The sequence below is a fragment of the Triticum urartu genome, chromosome 1A (assembly GCF_056163025.1).
Source record: "Triticum urartu cultivar PI428250 chromosome 1A, HENAU_Tu73, whole genome shotgun sequence".
NCBI classification, from domain to species: Eukaryota; Viridiplantae; Streptophyta; class Magnoliopsida; order Poales; family Poaceae; genus Triticum; species Triticum urartu.
In genome coordinates, this window is record NC_141873.1 from 78761050 (window position 1) to 78784355 (window position 23306).

General features: G+C 47.4%; 1 pseudogene; it reads left to right on the plus strand.

The window, feature by feature from the left end:
• LOC125532718 (putative F-box/FBD/LRR-repeat protein At4g03220) overlaps positions 1 to 23306 on the plus strand; it is a 46271-nt pseudogene that overhangs the window by 17208 nt on the left and 5757 nt on the right.

Consider the following 23306-nt stretch of genomic DNA (forward strand, 5'->3'; position numbering starts at 1 on the left):
TGCGTATAAGTTAGCCACCATATATGCTAGTCGCCTGCTGCAGCTCCACTTATATTGCCGTACCTGTCCTATAAGCTTAAATAGTCTTGATCGCGTGGGTGTGAGATTGCTGAGTCCCTGTGGCTCACAGATACTACAACTCCAGATGCAGGTTCAGGTGTTTCTGCTCCAGTTGACGATTACGAGCTCAAGTGGGAGTTCGACGAGGACTCTCAGCGATACTACGTGTCTTTTCCGGATGATCAGTAGTGGTGCCTAGTTGGGGTTATCGATTCAGGGCCTTGTCGCATGTTGGGGGTCTTTTCTATTTTGGCACCGTAGTCGGGCCATGAGTGATTTGTATGATGGATGTTATTTATGTACCTTGATGTGACGTGGCGAGTGTAAGCCAACTATGTATCTCCCCTTTATATTATTTATGTACATGGGATGTGTAATGATTTCCTGACTTGCTACATTGCTTTCAATGCGGTTATGCCTCTAAGTCGTGCCTCGACACGTGGGAGATATAGCCGCATCGAGGGTGTTACACTAGGACATCATCATAATGTGCACAATGTGATCAAGGAGTTGATCACGGGATGATGTGTTACGGAACGAGTAAAAGAGACTTGCCGGTAACGAGATTGAACAAGGTATCGGGATACCGACGATCGAATCTCGGGCAAGTACAATACCGATAGACAAAGGGAATTGTATACGGGATTGATCGAATCCTCGACATCGTGGTTCATCCGATGAGATCATCGTGGAACATGTGGGAACCAACATGGGTATCCAGACCCCGTTGTTGGTTATTGACCGGAGAACGTCTCGGTCATGTCTGCATGGTTCCCGAACCCGTAGGGTCTACACACTTAAAGTTCGATGATGCTAGGGTTATAAGGAATAGATATACGTGGTTACCGAATGTTGTTCGGAGTCCCGGATGAGATCTCGGACGTCACGAGGAGTTCCGGAATGGTCCGGAGGTAAAGATTTATATATGGGAAGTCCTGTTTTGGTCACCGGAAAAGTTTCAGGTTTTACCGGTAGTGTACCGGGACCACCGGAGGGTTCCGGGGGTCCACCAAGTGGGGCCACCAGCCCCGGAGGGCTGCATGGGCCAAGTGTGGGAGGGGACCAGCCCCAGGTGGGCTGGTGCACCCCCCCCCACCAAGGCCCAAGGCGCCTCCAAGAGGGAAAGGGGGCAAACCCTAGGGCAGATGGGCCCTAAGGCCCACCCCAGGTGCGCCTCCCCTCTCCCCCTTGTGGCCGCCACCCAGATGGGATCTGGGGGGCTGCCGCCACCCAGATGGGATCTGGGGGTTGCCACCACCCCTAGGGAGGGAACCCTAGGTGGGGGCGCAGCCCCTCCCCTCCCCCTATATATACTTGAGGTTTGGGCTGTCCATACACACGAGTTCCTCTCCTTCTTGGCGCAGCCCTACCCCTCTTCCTCCTCGTCTCTTGCGGTGCTTGGCGAAGCCCTGCTGGAGTATCACGCTGCTCCACCATCACCACGCCGTTGTGCTGCTGCTGGATGGCGTCTTCCTCAACCTCTCCCTCTCTCCTTGCTGGATCAAGGCATGGGAGACGTCGTCGGGTTGTACGTGTGTTGAACGCGGAGGTGCCGTCCATTCGGCACTAGGATCTCCGGTGATTTGGATCACGACGAGTACGACTCCTTCAACCCTGTTCTCTTGAACGCTTCCGCATAGCGATCTACAAGGGTATGTAGATGCACTCTCCTTCCCCTCGTTGTTGGTTTCTCCATAGATAGATCTTGGTGACACATAGGAAAATTTTGAATTTCTGCTACGTTCCCCAACAGTGGCATCATGAGCTAGGTCTATTGCGTAGATTCTATGCACGAGTAGAACACAAAGTAGTTGTGGGCGTTGATTTTGTTCAATATGCTTACCGTTACTAGTCCAATCTTGGTTCGACGGCATTGTGGGATGAAGCGGCCCGGACCGACCTTACACGTACTCTTACGTGAGACTGGTTCCACCGACTGACATGCACTAGTTGCATAAGGTGGCTAGCGGGTGTCTGTCTCTCCCACTTTAGTCGGATCGGATTCGATGAAAAGGGTCCTTATGAAGGGTAAATAGCAATTGGCATATCACATTGTGGTTTTTGCGTAGGTAAGAAACGTTCTTGCTAGAAACCCATAGCAGCCACGTAAAACATGCAAACAACAATTAGAGGACGTCTAACTTGTTTTTGCAGGGTATGCTATGTGATGTGATATGGCCAAAAGGATGTGATGAATGATATATGTGATGTATGAGATTGATCATGTTCTTGTAATAGGAATCACGACTTGCATGTCGATGAGTATGACAACCGACAGGAGCCATAGGAGTTGTCTTTATTTATTATATGACCTGCGTGTCATTGAACAACGCCATGTAATTACTTTACTTTATTGCTAACTGGTAGCCATAGTAGTAGAAGTAATAGTTGGCGAGCAACTTCATGGAGACACGATGATGAAGATCATGATGATGGAGATCATGGTGTCATGCCGGTGACAAGATGATCATGGAGCCCCAAGATGGAGATCAAAGGAGCTATATGATATTGGCCATATCATGTCACTATTATTTGATTGCACGTGATGTTTATCATGTTTTTGCATCTTGTTTACCTAGAACGACGGTAGTAAATAAGATGATCCCTCATAATAATTTCAAGAAGGTGTTCCCCCTAACTGTGCACCGTTGCGACAGTTTGTTGTTTCGAAGCACCACGTGATGATCGGGTGTGATAGATTCTAACGTTCACATACAACGGGTGTAAGACAGATTTACACACGCGAAACACTTAGGTTGACTTGACGAGCCTAGCATGTACAGACATGGCCTCGGAACACAAGAGACCGAAAGGTCGAGCATGAGTCGTATGGTAGATACGATCAACATGAAGATGTTCACCGATGATGACTAGTCCGTCTCACGTGATGATCGGACACGGCCTAGTTGACTCGGATCATGTAATCACTTAGATGACTAGAGGGATGTCTATCTGAGTGGGAATTCATAAGATGAACTTAATTATCCTGAACATAGTCAAAAGGTCTTCGCAAATTATGTCATGGCTCGCGCTTTAGTTCTACTGTTTAGTTATGTTCCTAGAGAAAATATAGTTGAAGTTGACAGTAGCAATTATGCGGAAAGTAGAAAGCTTATGTCCTTAATGCACCGCTCAGTGTGCTGAACCCCAAACGTCGTTTGTGGATGTTACGAACATCGGACATACACGTTTAGATAACTACATGATAGTTCAATTAAACGGTTTAGAGTTGAGGCAACAAAGACGTTTTCCGAAACGTCGCGGAACATATGAGATGTTTCGAGGGCTGAAATTGGGATTTCAGGCTCGTGCCCACGTCAGGAAGTATGAGACCTCCGACGATTTTTATTAGCCTGCAAACTAAGGGAGAAAAGCTCAATCGTTGAGCTTGTGCTCAGATTGTCTGAGTGCCACAATCACTTGAATCGAGTGGGAGTTGATCTTCCAGAGATAGTGATGTTTCTCCAAAGTCATTGCCACCAAGCTGCTAGAGCTTCGTGATGAACTATAACATATCAGGGATAGATATGATGATCCTTGAAATACTCGCGATGTTTGACACCGCGAAAGTATAAATCAAGAAGGAGCATCAATTGTTGATGGTTAGTGAAACCACTAGTTTCAAGAAGGGCAAGGGCAAGAAAGGGATACTTCATGGAACAACAAATCAATTGCTGTTCAAGGGAAGAAACCCAAAGTTGAACCCAAGCCCGAGACTAAGTGCTTCTGTAATAAAGGGAACAGCCACTGGAGCAGAATTACCCTAGATACTTGGTAGATGAGAAGGCTGGCAAAGTCGATAGAAGTATATTGGATATACATTGTGTTAATGTATACTTTACTAGTACTCCTAGTAGCACCAGGGTATTAGATACCGGTTCAGTTGCTAAGTGTTAGTAACTCGAAATAAAAGCTACGGAATAAACGGAGACTAGCTAAAGGTGAGATGACGATATGTGTTGGAAGTATTTCCAAGGTTGATCAAATATCGTACGCTCCCTCTACCATCGAGATTGGTGTTTGCGTTGAGCATAGACATGATTGGATTATGGCTATCGCAATACGGTTATTCATTTAAGGAGAATAATGGTTACTCTGTTCATTTGAATAATACCTTCAATGGTCTTACACCTGAAATGAATGGTTTGTTGAATCTCGATCGTAGTGATACACATGTTCATGCCAAAAGATATAAGATAGTAATGATAGTACCACCTACTTGTGGCACTGCCACGTAAGTCATATCGGTATAAAACGCATGAAGAAGCTCCATGTTGATGGATCTTTGGGCTCACTCATTTTTGAAAAGTTTGAGACATGCGAACCATGTCTATTGGTGTATATGCATGAAGAAACTCCATGCAAATGGACCGTTTGGACTCACTTGATTTTGAATCACTTGAGACATGCAAATCATACCACATGGGCAAGATGACTGAAAGCCTCGTTTTCAGTAAAATGGAACTAGAAAGCAACTTGTTGGAAGTAATACATTTTGATGTGTGCAGTCCAATGAGTGCTGAGGCATGTAGTGGATATCGTTATATTCTTACTTCACAGATGATTTGAGTAGATGTTGAGTATATTTACTTGATGAATCACGAGTCTGAATTATTGAAAGGTTCAAGTAATTTCAGGGTGAAATTGAAAGATCGTCGTAACAAGAGGATAAAATATCTATGATATGATCATAGAGATGAATATCTGAATTACGAGTTTGGCACAGAATTAAGACATTGTGGAAATTGTTTCACAACTAATACAGCCTGGAACACCATAGTGTGATGGTGTGTCCGAACATCATAACTGCACCCTATTGGATATGATGCATACCATGATGTCTCTTATCGAATTACCACGATAGTTTATGGGTTAGGCATTAGAGACAACTGCATTCACTTTACCACGTAATTCCGATGAGATGACACCGTATGAACTATGGTTTAGAGAAACCTAAGCTGTCATTTCTTAAAAGTTTGGGGCTGCGACGCTTATGTGAAAAAGTTTCAGGCTGATAAGCTCGAACCCAAAGCGGATAAATGCATCTTCATAGGACACCCAAAACAGTTGGGTATACCTCCTGTCTCAGATCCGAAAGCAATAAGGGATTGTTTCTAGAATCGGGTCCTTTCTCGAGGAAAAGTTTCTCTCGAAAGAATTGAGTGGGAGGATGGTGGAGACTTGATAAGGTTGTTGAACCGTCTCTTCAACTAGTGTATAGCAAGGCACAAAGAGTTGTTCCTGTGGCACCTACACCAATTGAAGTGGAAGCTTATGATATTGTTCATGAGACTTCGGATCAAGTCACTCCCAAACCTCGTAGTATGACAAGGATGCGTACTACTTTAGAGTGGTACGTAATCCTGTCTTAGAAGTCATGTTGCTAGACAACAATGAACCTACGAGCCATGGAGAAGCGATGGTGGGCCCGGATTCCGATAAATGGCTCGAGGCCATAAAATCCGAGAGAGGATCCATGTATGAAAACAAAGTGTAGACTTTGGCAGAACGGCTCGATGGTCGTAAGGCTGTTGAGTACAGATGGATTTTAAAAGGAAGACGGACAATGATGGTAAGTATCACCATTAAGAAAGCTCGACTTGTCGTTAAGATTTTTTCCGACAAGTTCAAGGAGTTGACTATGATGAGACTTTATCACTCGTAGCGATGCTAAGAGTCTGTTGGAATTATATTAGCGATTACTGCATTATTTATGAAATCTTGCAGATAGGATGTCAAAACATTGTTTCCTCGACGATTTTCTTGAGGAAAGGTTGTATGTGATACAACCGGAAGGTTTTGTCAATCCTGAAAGATGCTAATAAGTATGCAAAGCTCCAGCAATCCTTCTAAGGACTGGAGTAAGCATCTCGGAGTTGGAATGCATGCTTGGATGAGATGATCAAAGATTTTGGGTGTATACAAAGTTTATGAGAAACTTGTATTTCCAAAGAAGTGAGTGGGAGCACTATAGAATTTCTGATGAATATATGTTGTTGACATGTTGTTGATCAGAAATGACGTAGAATTTCTGGAAAGCATATAGGGTTATTTGGAAAGTGTTTTTCAATGGAAAGACTGGATTAAGCTACTTGAACATTGAGCATCAAGATCTATAAGGATAGATCAAAACGCTTAATGATACTTTCAAATGAGCACATACCTTGACATGATCTTGAAGGTGTTCAAGATGGATCAGTCAAAGAAGGAGTACTTGCCTGAGTTGTAAGGTATGAAGTTAAGACTTAAAGCTCGACCACGGCAGAAGAAAGAGAAAGGACGAATGTCGTCCCCTATGCTTTTGTCATAGGCTCTATACGGTATGCCATGCTGAGTACCACACCTGATGTGTTCCTTGCCACATATCTGGCAAGAGGGTACAAAGGTGATCTAGGAGTAGATCACCAGATAGCGGTCTAAATTATCCTTAGAGGAATAAGGATATGTTTCTCGGTTATGGAGGTGATAAAGAGTTCGACGTAAAGAGTTACGTCGATGCAAGCTTAAACACCTATCCGGATAGCTCTGAGTAGAGATACCGGATACGTATAATGGAGCAACAATTTAGAATAGCTCCAAGTAGAACAGTTATTTGAAATGGCTCCAAATGTAGCGTAGTAGTTGCATCTACAAGATGATATAGAAATTTGCGAAGTACATACGAATCTGAATGTTGCAGACCCGTTGACTGAAACCTCTCTCACAAGCAAAACATGATCAAACCCAGAACTCATTGAGTCTTAATCACATGATGATGTGAACTAGTTTAGTGACACTAGTAAACTCTTTGGATGTTGGTCACATGGTGATGTGACCTGTGAGTGTTAATCACATGGCGATGTGAACTAGATTATTGACTCTAGTGCACGTGGGAGACTGTTGGAAATATGCCCTAGAGGCAATAATAAATTAGTTATTATTATATTTCCTTGTTCATGATAATCGTTTATTATCCATGCTAGAATTGTATTGATAGGAAACTCAGATACATGTGTGGATACATAGACAACACCATGTCCCTAGTAAGCCTCTAGTTGACTAGCTCGTTGATCAATAGATGGTTACGGTTTCCTGACCATGGACATTGGATGTCGTTGATAACGGGATCACATCATTGGGAGAATGATGTGATGGACAAGACCCAATCCTAAGCCTAGCACAAAGATCGTGTAGTTCGTATGCTAAAGCTTTTCTAATGTCAAGTATCATTTCCTTAGACCACGAGATTGTGCAACTCCCGGATACCGTAGGAATACTTTGGGTGTGCCAAACGTCACAACGTAACTGGGTGGCTATAAAGGTACACTACAGGTATCTCCGAAAGTGTCTGTTGGGTTGGCATGAATCGAGACTGGGATTTGTCACTCCGTGTAAACGGAGAGGTATCTCTGGGCCCACTCGGTAGGACATCATCATAATGTGCACAATGTGATCAAGGAGTTGATCACGGGATGATGTGTTACGGAACGAGTAAAAGAGACTTGCCGGTAACGAGATTGAACAAGGTATCGGGATACCGACGATCGAATCTCGGGCAAGTACAATACCGATAGACAAAGGGAATTGTATACGGGATTGATCGAATCCTCGACATCGTGGTTCATCCGATGAGATCATCGTGGAACATGTGGGAACCAACATGGGTATCCAGATCCCGCTATTGGTTATTGACCGGAGAACATCTCGGTCATGTCTGCATGGTTCCCGAACCCGTAGGGTCTACACACTTAAGGTTCGATGACGCTAGGGTTAAGGAATAGATATACGTGGTTACCGAATGTTGTTCGGAGTCCCGGATGAGATCCCGGATGTCACGAGGAGTTCCGGAATGGTCCGGAGGTAAAGATTTATATATGGGAAGTCCTGTTTTGGTCACCGGAAAAGTTTCGGGCTTTACCGGTAGTGTACCGGGACCACCGAAGGGGTCCGGGGGTCCACCAAGTGGGGCCACTAGCCCCAGAGGGCTGCATGGGCCAAGTGTGGGAGGGGACCAGCCCCAGGTGGGCTGGTGCGCCCCCCCACCAAGGCCCAAGGCGCCTCCAAGAGGGAAAGGGGGCAAACCCTAAGGCAGATGGGCCCTAAGGCCCACCCCAGGTGCGTCTCCCCCTCTCCCCCTTGTGGCCGCCACCCAGATGGGATCTGGGGGGCTGCCTCCACCCCTAGGGAGGGAACCCTAGGTGGGGGCGCAGCCCCTCCCCTCCCCCTATATATACTTGAGGTTTGGGCTGCCCATACACACGAGTTCCTCTCCTTCTTGGCGTAGCCCTACCCCTCTTCCTCCTCGTCTCTTGCGGTGCTTGGCGAAGCCCTGCTGGAGTATCACGCTCCTCCACCATCACCACGCCGTTGTGCTTCTGCTGGATGGAGTCTTCCTCAACCTCTCCCTCTCTCCTTGCTGGATCAAGGCATGAGAGACGTCGTCGGGCTGTACGTGTGTTGAACGCGGAGGTGCCGTCCGTTCGGCACTAGGATCTCCGGTGATTTGGATCGCGACGAGTACGACTCCTTCAACCCCGTTCTCTTGAACGCTTCCGCATAGCGATCTACAAGGGTATGTAGATGCACTCTCCTTCCCCTCGTTGCTGGTTTCTCCATAGATAGATCTTGGTGACACGTAGGAAAATTTTGAATTTCTGCTACGTTCCCCAACATACACTACTTCAAAATCTATAAGGCAGAAGTTGAGAATCAACTTGAAAAGAAAATTAAACGAGTCCGGTCAAATCATGGTGGAGAGTACTTCTCGAAAGAGTTTGATGCCTTTTGTGCGGAACACGACATTATTCACGAGAGGACGCCTCCCTACTCACCCCAGTCAAACGGGGTTGCCGAGCAGAAAAACCGTACTCTAACTGATTTGGTTAACGCCATGTTAGATACGTCGGGTTTATCCCATTATGTTGAGAAGGTGTTGAGTCATTTTGGATATCCGGACTGCAAACCATCTCAAACACCATATGATTCTAGTGTGCTGATTCGAAAGTCTAAAGGCACAACTATAGATCAATTGAGATACTCTCAGATTGTTGGTTCACTAAAGTATCTAGCGAGCGCAACGAGGCCTGACATCGCATTTGCTATTAGCAAACTGAGCCGATTTGTTTCCAAACCAGGTGATGTACATTGGCGTGCTCTTGAGAGAGTTATGCGCTATCTGAAAGGTACTATGAACTATGGACTTCACTATACCGAATACCCGTCGGTACTTGAAGGGTATAGTGATGCGAATTGGATCTCTGATGCTGATGAGATGAAGGCCACAACTGGGTATATATTTACTCTTGGAGGTGGTGTTGTTTCCTGGAAGTCTTGCAAGCAAACGATCTTAACAAGATCGACAATGGAAGCAGAATTAACAGCATTAGACACATCGGGTGGCGAAGCAAAATGGCTTTGAGATCTGTTGATGGACTTGCCAGTGGTTGAGAAGCCGGTTCCGGCCATCCTTATGAACTGTGACAATCAAATAGTTATTGTCAAGGTGAAGAGTTCAAAGGACAACATGAAGTCCAACAAACACATAAGAATGAGATTGAAAGCTGTCAGAAAATTGAGGAACTCTGGAGTGATAGCGTTGGATTATATTCAAACGGCTAAGAATCTGGCAGATCCCTTTACTAAAGGGCTATCACGTGTTGTGATAGATAACACATAAGGGAGATGGGTATGAGACCCACATGAGTTGCCATGGTAGTAACCCAACCTATGTGATCGGAGATCCCGTGAAGTAGGACCTGGGAAAACAAGCCAGTGGTGAACTGAGGAGAGTAACTTTACTAACCCACTCCGTTGGAGATGCAATACTCTTGGAAACTGTATGGAAGGATGACTACTGTCTTAATGTGTTCCAAGGCTTATATGCATAAGCAAGATGCTATCCTATAGAGTGATCTTTGGAGGAACACACCTATATGAGCCCGACTGCTGGTCACAGTCTATGAGATTGGGGTGATCTCTAGCAAGCTCATGAACAGGCCAGGAGTGTGACTAATATGCTCTACCCGAGGGGTTGGCCTTCGGCAGCCTCGTATCAGTGAGACTTGTGGTGAAACTTCTTGACGCCAAACTGACAATTCAAGGCATAGTCCATTGTTCAGTTGTGAAGGAGTGTAACTACTTGGTCTAGGTGGAGCTCAACCTTAATCGGTCTCCACTGAGATTCTGGTATATCAAAACAGCGTTTGGAACAAAGGACAAACTGGGCCCCTGAGATCTGGTGGGAGATTGTTGAGCTATGAGACGGGCCTAGAGCCCATATGACAATTTCAGATTTGATCTCTAAGGGCCCATGTAGGTGGCATGACAAGGTGGTGGGAAGTTTAGTCCCACCCCAGAAGTGGAAGGGGAGTTGTAGTGGTTTATAAGGGATTCTCTTTCTCATGCCATTGGAGCTTGAGAAGAGATGAGGCCCTCGCGCACTCCTCCTCTGCTCGGCTCGCCATGCCGCGCCGCGGGATTGAGCCGAGCCGAGCCGAGCTCCTATGCGCTTCTTTTTGCCGGTGAGGAACGGAGAGTCTTTGATAGGTGGGGCCACGATCTGAGACGTCGGACCGTGGGCTACCGATTTGAATGTGGGTTCAGCCCACGTCTCTCCACGCGCAGCCGCACATATATATGTGGGGCGCTGCCAACCCTAGCCGCCACGAAACAGAACCCATCTCCGCCTCCACGCCCACGTCGTTCCTCTGCTGCTGCTGCCGCCGGCGACTCCGTCCCGTTCACTGCGTACACGGTTGACGGGAGAGCAGGCCTCCGAAACCCCGCCTCTCCGGATCCTGTACGGGAGAGGGGCGATTAGGTTCTTGGGTAGCGACTACGCGACTGCTTGCTTCTGTTCATCTACGTCCACATCACCTTCATCATCACCATGTCGACCGACGCCGACCGTGCCGCCGCTGAGAAGGCCGAAGCCGACAAGAAGGCCGCCGAGGATGCCGCGGCTACTGCCACCACCACCGCCGCCGCATGGCCGATTGGAGGGTATACATCGTTTATCCCTCTCATGTTTCTTTCTGTTGTAGCAGTACTAGCGATATGCGTAGATGTTTCTACTATATGCGTAGTACATGCTCTGTTAGATCGTAACCAGCATGTTATCAATGCTGTCAATGTCATGCTCATGATTTATTTATGGATTAATTTAATCGAAAAACTGCCTATTTGCTTATCATTATCGACATCCTTCTCAAGCTTCGCGACGCTGCCGTCGCCGCTCGGACCAGCGTCCTCTCCAGCCGCTGGCGCCGCGTCTGGACGCTACTACCAGAGAGCTCCACTCCCCCCCCCCCCCCACACACACACACACCGAGAGTGACCCTCAACCTCGCCCTCGTCGCCGAAGCGCCGGCCCTCAGCCGCCTCGACGTGCGCGTCATGGAAGCCAGTCACACCACCCCTGAGTCCATGGCGGCCTGGCTTCCCATCGCCGCACGCCGCATCTCGGGCGATTTACTCCTCGTATTGCAGACCAACATACCAGACTACGAGGTCTGGGAAAGAGGCGCCCTTGAGCTGCCATGCTTCGAGAACGCCACCTCGATCACCCTCGAACTAGAGGGTCTTGGCCTCACGATGCCGCCTTCCGGCATATTCGCCCGGCTCACCAATCTCCAGCTAGGTTGCATCCGGCTACGTGGTCCGAGCATGCTCGGCGAGGCTGTCTCCTCGCCGCGCTGCCCGGCGTTACAGAAACTGACTCTCAGTGGTACCTCGGGTCTGGGCAACTTGACCATCCACTCGGAATCTCTCTTGGAAATGACACTGACGCGCGTGCACGGCTTGCAGCAGCTCAATGTCACAGCGCCGACACTCAAACAGTTAGAAGTGCTGTCCTGCTTTACTAAAGGTAGGATGATTTTGATCCTACCGGTTGCAAACATCTCCGCCCCTCAGCTGGAATCCCTCATGTGGTGGGATGATTCTGATCCAAAGTTCACCCAGCTCGGCAAGATGGAAAATCTACAGTGCCTGAGCACCTTCCCTTTTACTATATATGAAGAAACTGACCATGTACGCGAGTTACAGAATAGCTACTGTACAAGGCTTTTGCGGCGCTTTGAGCTCATCCACAGTCTCAGATTCCAACTTGTGAATGATCTGGTGAGTTGATTCTTATGTGAGTTATGCCATCAACGCATAAACTTGCAGTTCAGTTTAAGGAATGTGTCATAAGCATACAAAATTGTCAACTTATTTTTCTTTGCCTCAGTCCGTGAAAAATTGCTTTGTGCATCCAATCGTTTATCCTCCCTAGTAGCATGATATCCTTGGATATGCCAGTACTTTTTACTTCCTTTGAGTAGTTAGCATTGAATTACACACTAGCAGTACTAGTATACGGTTATTCCTTATCATGGGGGGACATGAGCTCGAACTTGATAGCTTAAAAGAATCATTTCTTGTTTGTTATTGACTTTCTAAACGAGATGCTTGTGTCCTTCCCAAGTTTCTAACTATTGCAAATAAATAATCCCTTTTTGTGACTTCCTATGAATCTACAGGAGGACATTATTACTAACCAACAGTACCTGAAGGAAGACATTACCGGGCTCCCAGACATTACATTCATGTTCCTGGATATAACGGGAAACGGGCATTCCTTTGTACCCAGTTCATTCCATCTTCTCAGGATGTGTACTGGTTTGAGAAAGTTGTCTCTTACATTTTGTGGCACAACTATATGCCCGGAGGTAATACTATCCCTACTTTTTTTTTAAATCTAATACCTGGGTATATTTCTTGACACACCTATGCTTGAGCTGCAAGTTGCTCTACACTAGGCTCTGGACTGATACCGAATGTTGTGCTCGAAATTATATCTGTGGCAGATATATGGGCATATGGCTTATGTATCTCCCATTGGCATTGCATGTTAATTGCGTTGGTATTTATTTGGTAATAGGTTTCAGATTTAAAGATTGTTATGTCTGTTGAAAATGAGAAAAACTATTGGGCATGATTCAGGATTTTGTTTCCAACAAAAGAAACGGTGTACCTCCTTCATTTTCTCTGCATTTCTTCAAGATCGTTCTTGAGTGACCTCTCTCTCCAGAGGGCGGCGTGATCCTGTGATTGTTAGGTTAGGTGGTGTTGGGGGTGCAGGGGAGCAGATGACTGTGTTGCAAGGCTGTGAGGTCACTGGCAGCCACCGGGGAGGCCGGGGCAGCAGTGCAAGTCTGCAGGAGGCTCCAGTGGAGTTGGAGGAGAGTATGGCTTCTCCCATCAGGGCTGTTAAAAAACTTGTTAGCTTCAATCTGGCGAACGCCCTGTACAAAATGTTGTACCACAGCAGCTTGTGCACATGTAAGATTGTGAAGAAAATTGAACTGGCAGGTGCAAGCAGTAGCTGGTTCTGGCTGGGTTTGATTCAACCCGTGGTTGATCACCCATGGCTCCCATTAGAAATATTAGTAATGTGAATTTGACTCAACAACAAAGTCTGTCAGTCCCAAACAAGTTGAGATAAGCTAGAGTTGAAACCCATAAGGTCATGGTTCTTCCACGTGGATAGCTAACTTCCACGCATTTCCACGCACCCCTGTCCATTGCTAAATCTTTGGTAATATTTCAGTCCTTCATATCTCTCTTTACGGACTCCTCCCATGTCAAGTTTGGTGTACCCCGACCTCTCTTGATATTATCAGCACGCCTTAACCCAACCCCTATGCACTGCCGCTTTTGGAGGCATGCGTTGTTTTTTTAGAAAAGGAGGATTACCCCCGGCCTCTGCATCTGGGCGTTGCATGCAGCCATTTTATTAATTATTCATAATGACCTTACAAAGTAGTACATCAGGTAGTCTAAAGCCACCATCTTAGCAACATCTGTTTCTACTCCTATCCACTTGATGAAGGGGTGCCAATAGTCAGGGGCGGACCCAGGAAAAAAATTGAGAGGGGGCAATAATGTATGGCCATATTCATGAATTAACAAGGCAATCGTCCATATAAACTAGAACCTAGGCACACTCGCTTCATTCTCCATGAGAAAACCAAATTCATTGCAAAGTGAAAGGAAAAACTATCAATTTGAAACAAAATGGCTTACATCAGTATGTCAATATCGTGTCCCGGAGTTGCAAAAGAGAATATTGACACTTTGTCTAACAATCTAATCTACAACATGCAAGAAAAAAAATCATTATCAAACGGAGGGAGAATGAAAATATTGAAGGATGCCTTTAAACAAACGAAAAGAGCTTTTAGCACATACCTTTTGCTTCGTCCCATGCCGAATTTTCACCTCATGAAAGCGTTTAACCATCACTTCATTTGAAATTTTCCTAGCAATCCTTTTTTACAAAGCAAATACGACTACGGTTCATACCAATTGACTCTAAAATGTTGATTGATCTTCCAAATTGTCCTTGGCTTAAACTTTTTAGGACTAGGCTGATCTCCTCATGATGATTGGGATTGGAATATGCAATCTTCTTCGTTTTAGATGGATATACAAAGGAGTCTTGTTCAAATCAACTAGTTCTGGCATCTTGGTGAGTTTTTTTACTCTCCGTTAGCTTCTCAACAACTTGATGTGCCAAAAAGCAATGCTTTAAATGAACTGTCAAGGCTTTAAACATCATGCATGAAGTTGAATTGTGCTGGAAACTAGGAAGAACAGATGATCCGAATGAAATTATGAGTGTGTCAGTCTAGACTAAAGTTCGGTACAGAAATTTAAATCTTACGAGAAAACTGTTTGAACTGATCTAGTGATCTAAATCGGTAAATTATAGTATATACACAAAATTGATGAAACTAATATGGTTCCTACACAGGAATTGCAAACGGACAAAAAAGTTTGAAAAGAAAGAACCCTAATAATTAATACGGCTTAACGATGTCAATTAGAATGCTGAAATTGCAGAATCCGTGATGAGGCTTTCTTACGGAGGTGGCATGTAAGCGCGAGAGATAGAAGACGGCAAGCGCGAGAGACAGGCGACGGCAAGCCGACAACTACAGGATGGCAAAAATGCTACACCTACGTACACTTACGTTTCCATCTTACGTAAACTTCCTAACTAATCTCTCCACCCCCCTGATTTCAACTGGGTGGGCCTCCCTCCTCTAACTTCGCCCAACAAAAAGATGCCACCTGGCCTATCACGTTAATTACATAGGACTAATTACGTAGATGTAGCATTGCTACAGGATGCCTGCGGTGATCACACATGGCGGCTGTTTCGGGACGGCTCCGCTGCTGCCGTATCGTGCTATCATATCTAGATTATTAGGGCCGCACTGATCCATCGAAATTTTCAGTAGTACGTTTTTTGTATCGGACGTGCATAGGCTATTTCTTAGTGGTGGGCTTCTACAGATTTAGAATATTTGGGCTTCTGAAAATAAACAAGAAATTGGGCTGAGTGGGGCCAAAGTAATGGGCCAAGTGGGGGCACACGTAGCTCGACTGGATCTATCGAAGCCTATGAGGAAAAATTGAGTGGGGGCAACTGCCCCCATGACCATCAACGTGTGTCCGCCCCTGCCAATAGTCCGAGCCTAATATCAAACAGACATCGTACAAATGCCTAACATTTAAATCCGGAGGCCCTAACCAAGCCACATACCGGGTATGGGGCATAAACCGGTCTGACGCACTCTCATGGGTCGTCGCCGCCATATTCCATCAATCCATCTTCAAAGCAGGTACTGATAAAACGACCTTGCCAGGCCTGACATCGACGCCACCACGGTGTCAAACAGCGCCACCGCTCTGCGCTCGTCCATCCAGACACATCTGTCGTTGAGATTCAGCTGCACCATGCCGCCAATACTCATCGTCGTCAACGCGGTAGATCCAACGCCGCTCCTCCTGCCAACCTCCACGCCGTCGCCGCTGCTGGAGCTGCCACGCGGAGCCCACCACCCATAGTAACTCCCCGAACACCCAAGCCTCCCAAGACGGTGCCTCCATGGAGGACACCATGTGCATGGCGCCGCCACCACCCAATCCAAGACGGATTTTGGACTTCCGTCCGGGAGTGGGTCAGAGGTGAATAGGAGGGGACCTCGGCTTCGCCTCCAAGGAGGGTAACGACGCCAATGCCGTCGCCGATGCCGGGTCGAGCTAGCCGTCCAAAGTTTCCTCCGGTCCCCAACCTGTATCGCCAACCTCTGTCTACTCCGGATATGGCCACGAGCCGAGAAACAAAACCAACGGGAGAAGAAAGTACCATGGGGCTCAACCACCAAATGGAAGATCGATGAGAGACTCCGATGCAGATCTGTCCAGGTCCAGAAAATCCGACCTGGGCAACGACGAGTACCACCACCCCGCACTGGCCGCCGGCGTCCTAGCGCCAGATCACGGAGGATCTGACCAAAACGCGACGACTCACGCAGCCACCAGCTCCTAGCGCTCCCTTAGTCGCCAATCCGTGCCGCAAGCGTGGACTCCAGCCGTCGGCGCGTCGCGCACGCCGCCGCCAGGAGCCTAGGATCCGCCTGCAGCGCCGCCGAACCCCACGGTAGTTGAACGCTTCTTCATGAACAGGCAGTCCCGCGCCAACCGAATCGCGCGGGGGGGGGGGGGGTGTCACGACTGGTTTTCCGGACATAAATTTCCAGAAAATGGCCATTGTGCTCACCAGCCCCAGGATTACTGTTAGCTGATGAGGCACCAACTTGTTACAGAAATTCCAAGCAAAAGTACAAAATGTGTAGTACAAGACCATTGTGGCCTATGAGTACATCAAATGGTTTTCTAGTGGTCGATGGCGGAAGCGGTTTGTGAATCATCAGTGTATGGGACTCCATTTCCCACGGGAATAGCTGACCAGGTTAACTCCTATCTTCGCGAGGCTGCTATCACCGTTGCTTAGTTTCCGGGGCTGTCACCGCTACGCTCCTCTCCATGCAGAAATCTGGCCAAGACAATAGCCAGGGACAAGGCAGTGAGTACTTTGAATGTACTCGCAAACATTATGAACACTGGGATAATATAATTGATAATCATGCACTGAAATATTCTATGATCACATCGTCAGTCACAAATAAAATATCTTTTATGCATGCAAGCAGGTTATTTATATGCAACATGAATAAGCAATAATAGAGTGGAAATAAAATGCCGCAGTCGGGCGTCTGAGCGACACCACATAAAGGGATTTTAAAAGAAATGCCACAGTCGGGCGTCTGAGCGACACCACATAAAGGGCTTTAAAAGAAATGCCACAGTCGGGCGTCTGAGCGACACCACATAAAGGGCTTTTAAAAGAAATGCCACAGTCGGGCGTCTGAGCGACACCACATAAAGGGCTTTTAAAAGAAATGCCACAGTCGGGCGTCTGAGCAACACCACATAAAGGGCTTTTAAAAGAAATGCCACAGTCGGGCGTCTGAGCGACACCACATAAAGGGCTTTGAAATAAATAATCACAATGAATATCCAGGAGGTAGAACCGTCCCAGGGATACTCAATAATAAAATTAATGCAACGGGTTAGTCCATTACAAAATAATAATCATGGGCCTCACAAGTAACCAGTCGATATCCAATTTTGGTTTAACAATATCTCCTCCGAAGACCGACACTAAGACCAACACTTGACCCATCCCAGACTGTAATCCTTAACCATGGACACGGCTATTCGAATAGGTTTAATCTCTGTAGAGGGTGTACTCTTTACCCACGAGTAACGGATTCCTTTAGTCCATCGGGACTAATTCCGTCTATGGCCTTTTAGTTGAAAACACGCCTAACTTGCACACACCAGCTTAACTCATCGGTGTCTGGAATCACCCACGACACTTGTTAAGCAAAACTCTAAGTGGGGAGGCTACAACCTCGCGTAGCATGGGATCAAATTTATATCGCGCGCTCTAAGGGGTGGCCTCCCCTCTCGGTCTCAACCGGAAACACCCATGCCCCCGGACCAGGTGGCATGCCTACCGGCTACAACCGATATCTTCCACCATGGCCTCTCTGTACGGTGTGTGCTTGAAAGGGGTTGACGACTTACTGAACCATACCCTACCTGCGGCAGGGACAAGTGGTAGTACATAGCAAGTATGGGGGTTACTGGAAACAAGACTCGGTCTACGGTCGACTTAGGAGGTTTATAAGTTCCCTGCATGACATGTAAACAAATATATTTCAATTAACAAAATCACCACTCAATATACCTTACCATGCCATACCGGACATAACTGTCCCGACGGGGACCGGCGACAAGCTCACTCCTACCCAAGGTAGAGGCTTTCCCGGATTCCTTTCCGGCATGCATGCAAGGCACATGAGGATGATTACCATCACAAGTATATTCATTTCCAACAGCAAGGAAATCACTAATATGCCTCATGCAAATGATCATATCACATGAAATAACAAGCTCTCCGATATAAGGTGGTGTTATAAACGTGTCAACTAACACACCAAAAATATTATTCCGAGGTTCAGAATGCTTGCCTTTAATGGTGTGGAGAGGTGGGGGTGCTCTCCAAATTTTTTGAAAGCTTCCTTCTCTCCCAAAAATCCTATTTCCAAAAATATGCAAATAACACATATTTCAAAAACAGTACAAAAAAGTTGTTTGGAAAATTTTCAAATAAATCTTAAAATAAACTAGACAATATTTGAGAGATGTAGGAAAAAGAATTAATTCATTTGGAGTTATATTTAAAAAGTTATAGGCAGTCAAAGTTGTGGTCAAAATCTGTTATTTAAAATAAAACAGAAAAGAAAACGCTTCAGATAGAATACGCTTTCGGTGCAGGGTAAACGTACTGGGGGAAATTACGCCTTCACTTAATCCCACGTGGACAGGCACGGGGTCGCTGACAGTGGGTCCAGAGGGCCCACTGGTCAGGTTTGACCAGTCTATCCCTCCCTCCTCTTCCTCTGCCCGAACGGAGGCGAGGCAACGGCGATCGTTGCCGGCGAACGGCGGCTCCCCGCGGGGCTCAGAGGGCAGGGATGGATCCGCCACTCCAGGGCGGTCCTCCTGGTGATCGCCAGGTAGGTGGGGACGGAGGGAGCTGCCGGCGGCGAGCTTCTCGGCGGAGGTGGCCTCGGGAGCAAAGTGATATTTCTCCCGCGGTGTGTCCCGATCAAAATCAAGTAGTGGGAATGGTTCACGGGAAGATGAGGAAGCTCTTGGTGGAGAGAACGGAGAGGGGGAGGTACTAGAGGTGCCGGATTGGCCGGGGCGGTGGCGGCGGCAGGAGTTGCTGGAGATGAGGAAGGAGGCCTCCCCAGGTCGAATGCCAGCTAGGGGAGTGCCATAGGGGTGGCCTGAGGTTGCCCGCGTGCTCGGGGAAGCTCGGGGGCCTCCTTTTATAGGCGTGGCAAGGCGGTTCCGTGGCGGCCGTGGATAAGCTCTCCGGCGACCGCCATTCTGTAGCTGCAGGGCATCGTGGCGAGGCTGGGGATGGCGGCAGGAGCTAGCGGACGAGCGGCTACTGCTCCAAGGGCGAGCTGGCGAGCGGAGGTGGCTTTGGCGGCGCCGACCGTGGCAGAGGCGCGCTACGGACGCCGGTGTGCCGCCAAAAGCTCTGTCGGCGTCGCTGTAGGCTGCCAGGGCGGCTTGGCGCGTTGCTGTGAGGGGGATAGCGAGTGGCGTGGCTCTGCAGAGCGGGCCAAAACCAGGGGGGGCCAGCGTGTCGGCTCGGGCGCGGGTCGTGCAATACGCGCGCTCTGGGCGCGTCCCGTGCACGCACTGAATGTGCTCGACGAAATGCTAAAGCATGCTTAGAGGTCGCGATTGAGGTTGGGAAGAAACAGGGCTAGGTTAGGGATAGTGGGGCGATCAAGGGACAAGGTGGTTAGGTCTGGAGACCAAGTTCACAATGCAAATTCAAGATCATGTCAAATCTGGCCATGCTCTCCAGGTGTTTGACAAAATGCCACAAGTACCTAGGCTCTTCTTGGGGTGGCCAAATTCTCCAGATCAGGGTCTCCTTAGATGCAAGAGAGAGTGGTGAGGTTAGTTTGCCAAAAGTAGAAACTTGCTAGTGCAAGTTTTGCAGTATTTCAATTCTGGACAGGAAATAAATGACATTATTTCATGAACCAAAATTAATCCAATGGGTGCATGCTCCTGGATTTAGGGGTTTGGTAGGGCTGTCTACAAGTAGGGGAAATCACAAGATCATTGGAGCAAATTTAAATAGGGTTGTAGTAGAAATCACAAGGCTGGACCAGAATGAAAATGAGGTTGATTCACTCAAAATTTTCAAATAACAACACATGGTTTTTGCATAAAGTTGAATCATATGCTACTACCAACATCCCATAATTTTGGTGGAGGCCAGAAAGAAATATTTAAATGGGTTGTAGTGCAAATTGCACTATGGACCAGAGAAGGAAAATTGAGTGTAGAGCTCAAAATATTTCATGAATACAAGATATTTTTGTACAAAAGTGATTTAAAAACATCACATGACATCTCCAAATTTTGGTTGGAATTTTAAGTGAATTTATCAAATGGTTGTAGTTCAAATATGGCCATTTAACCTTGAAAAACCATTTTCAAGAGAGTAAAGATCAAGCAACTTAATTATTTAATTAGTTATATTAAATAAGGGAAAATTTCTCTTGAGAGATTAAATATGTCCAATGACATATTTGAAAAGTTTTCTCTTTGGGAAAAACTCATCATAACAGGGAAGGAAATGATTTAAAAATCAAAATGGAGCTCAGAAATTCAAAGTTTTAATTCCTGGCAAAAATTTTAATTTAATAAAACAAGGCAAAAATTTTGGGGTGTCACAACGCTACCCCCCTTAAGAAAAATCTCGTCCTCGAGATTTGTTAAAAGCTGTTTTAAGAAGAACAATAAGCAGTAAAAATGTGGCTACAGTGAGAGGGCAATAAGTGGTGAAAAACCACAGTGTGAAAACTGGTGCTGCGTGGAAAAGTCTACGGTTCGGGACAAAAACATGAGATCTCTACGCTGGATATAAATTTAGAATAACTTCTAAATTTAAATATACGCTGGTCGCACCCGAGAGCACAGTGCTCCCTCTGGTTGACAGGTGGACCCAGGGCCCACTGTCGGCCTCTTCTTCTCCCTCTGGATCTCTCTTCTTCCTCTCTCCCGCGCGCTTTCTCGCGCTTTCTCCACCGGCGACGCCTAGCGCGTAGGGCATCTAGGCCGTACCGCGGTAGTGCGCGGCGTGCTAGCTGCGGTGCAGCGTGCACTCACCTCGCGGGCCAGCGTGCTGTCGGCACTGCTCGCGGATTCGACTCCGAACACCGGCGATCGGGCGACGAGCGGCGTTGGTGGACTTCGCCCACCGTACACCGAGCTCGAGCTATAAAACGGACGGGGTGCCTCTCTCTTCTTCCTCACACCTGGCCTCACTTCTCCTCCTTCTTCCTCCATTACTGCTTACAAAAGCTCGGGTTAGGCTCTAATGGCGGAGGCGATGCCGGACTGGTTTGCGATCCTGATATTTGGAGGGCTGGCGACACTACTGGGGCTCTCTGTGCTCCTATGCGCGATGATCCTCGACGATCGTCGCGACACTGCTGCTCGGGTGTTGGCTCTCCGCGGTGGTGGTGATCACGAGGAGTAGGTGGGGTGTGCCGGTTGCTAACCGTTGTTAGGGGGTGATTAGTTGGATGCAACACTGTTGCAAAGTTTTGCAAACAGTGTATGTGTTCGAATGGTAATGGTTGTGAGTCTGCTGCGTGGTGCTGTGTGAAATTAAATAATCCACGTCGTGAGAAAGTGTAGATGTAGCAACTCAGGGAAAAGAAATCTCACTCCAGAATTTTGCGAGGAAAAAAACAGTTAATTTAAAGGAGTATAAACCACAACAAAAACTACACACATTAGTAGAAACCAAATAATTGACTCGTCGTACAGACTCAGGGTATCACACATAAGTCACACACATAAATAAATGTTGCAATAATGAACACCGCAGCGATGTTCTAAAATGGAAACGGTAACTGGACGGGGTCCCTAGAAAACGTCTCTGGTACTGGGATACACTCCTCTTCTATCGGGGGAAGTGGATTGACCAGTCGATGTACGTGTCTCTCCTGGTCGGGCCTTAGTGCTCTGCCGATGGCGATCTGAGGATTTAAATCTGCGAGGCTCTGAAGATAACCCATCACACGTTGGGTTAAATGCTCTTGAGCGATGACGTACTGGACAAGGTTGGCCAGGACTGGGTCTCTCTCAATGCGTCCACCGGGAAAAGATGTCACTCCTCCGGGTGCTGCACGGCTCAAGAAGTAATAATACCCTCGTTTGCTGGCATAGGGTACCGCGAATCGAAGGCGAGCAAGCGCTTCGTATGCAACAGCTTCTATGGCCATATGTGGGGTTGGCATTGATTTCCCCACGAAGGAGACCTCTGTTGGATCTTGGTTTGAGTTTACGGGAGGGATGTGTACTGCTGCCCAATATCTTGAGGTGGAAGGGGTAATTCTCGATTTGAACAGCTCGTACAGGGGTGGCTGGGTAGCGCCCATGGTACTGCAGGTAAAATCCCACAATAACTTGACAAAACTACCCGGGGTTGCATCTGGGGTTCTAAGGTAAATGCTGGGGCTCGGCATGGCAAGAAATGGTTGTGAGGATGGTGCACAAGATGAGGGGTGCTTGGCAAGGTCACGCGGTGGCCTTTTATAGCACTGGAGCTGGGTCATTTTTACCGTGGTGAATGGTAAAGAAAATTTCCAGCTCTGTTCCAAGGGTCGGGGTCAAGCCACAGATTCACACATTTCACTATAGTGATGTGTTACTGTGGGGTTGACGGGGTGGTTTTTGGTAACTGTGTCCGGGATAGAAATCTTATACTGCATACTGGCGCATCCAGGCAAGGCTACTATTAAAATAGAGGCATGACAACAGGCGGCGTTTAAATACAAGGCCACACGATTACAAAGCGAGGGTACACTGGGACTCGATACAACTCGGGTGACCTAGTCTACCTCGTTTACATCCAAGCGGGCGTGCCTTGAGGCTCCTCCACGGGTCTCGTCGTCGGAATTAGCTGGAGTGGGTTGAGGGGCTGCAGGTTCGGGGTAGCGATGAGGACCATCTCGGGGATTGTTGGTCACAATCCCGTTGGAGTGTGCTCCCAATATGCGACGAAGCACCTCTGGGGTTATCGCAGCACCTTGGCCTATGGCTGGGGCAGGCCTCAGGGACTCGATCGGGTGTCCAAACAGCACGACTGGGTTGTCGGCGTTGGGCTCGTTTTCTTCTCTCGCCGGGGCTCGACGAACCAGCTCTCCACGAGCTGCGATTAGATCAATAGTGATTTGATCGCACAGTTCCTCTAGTGC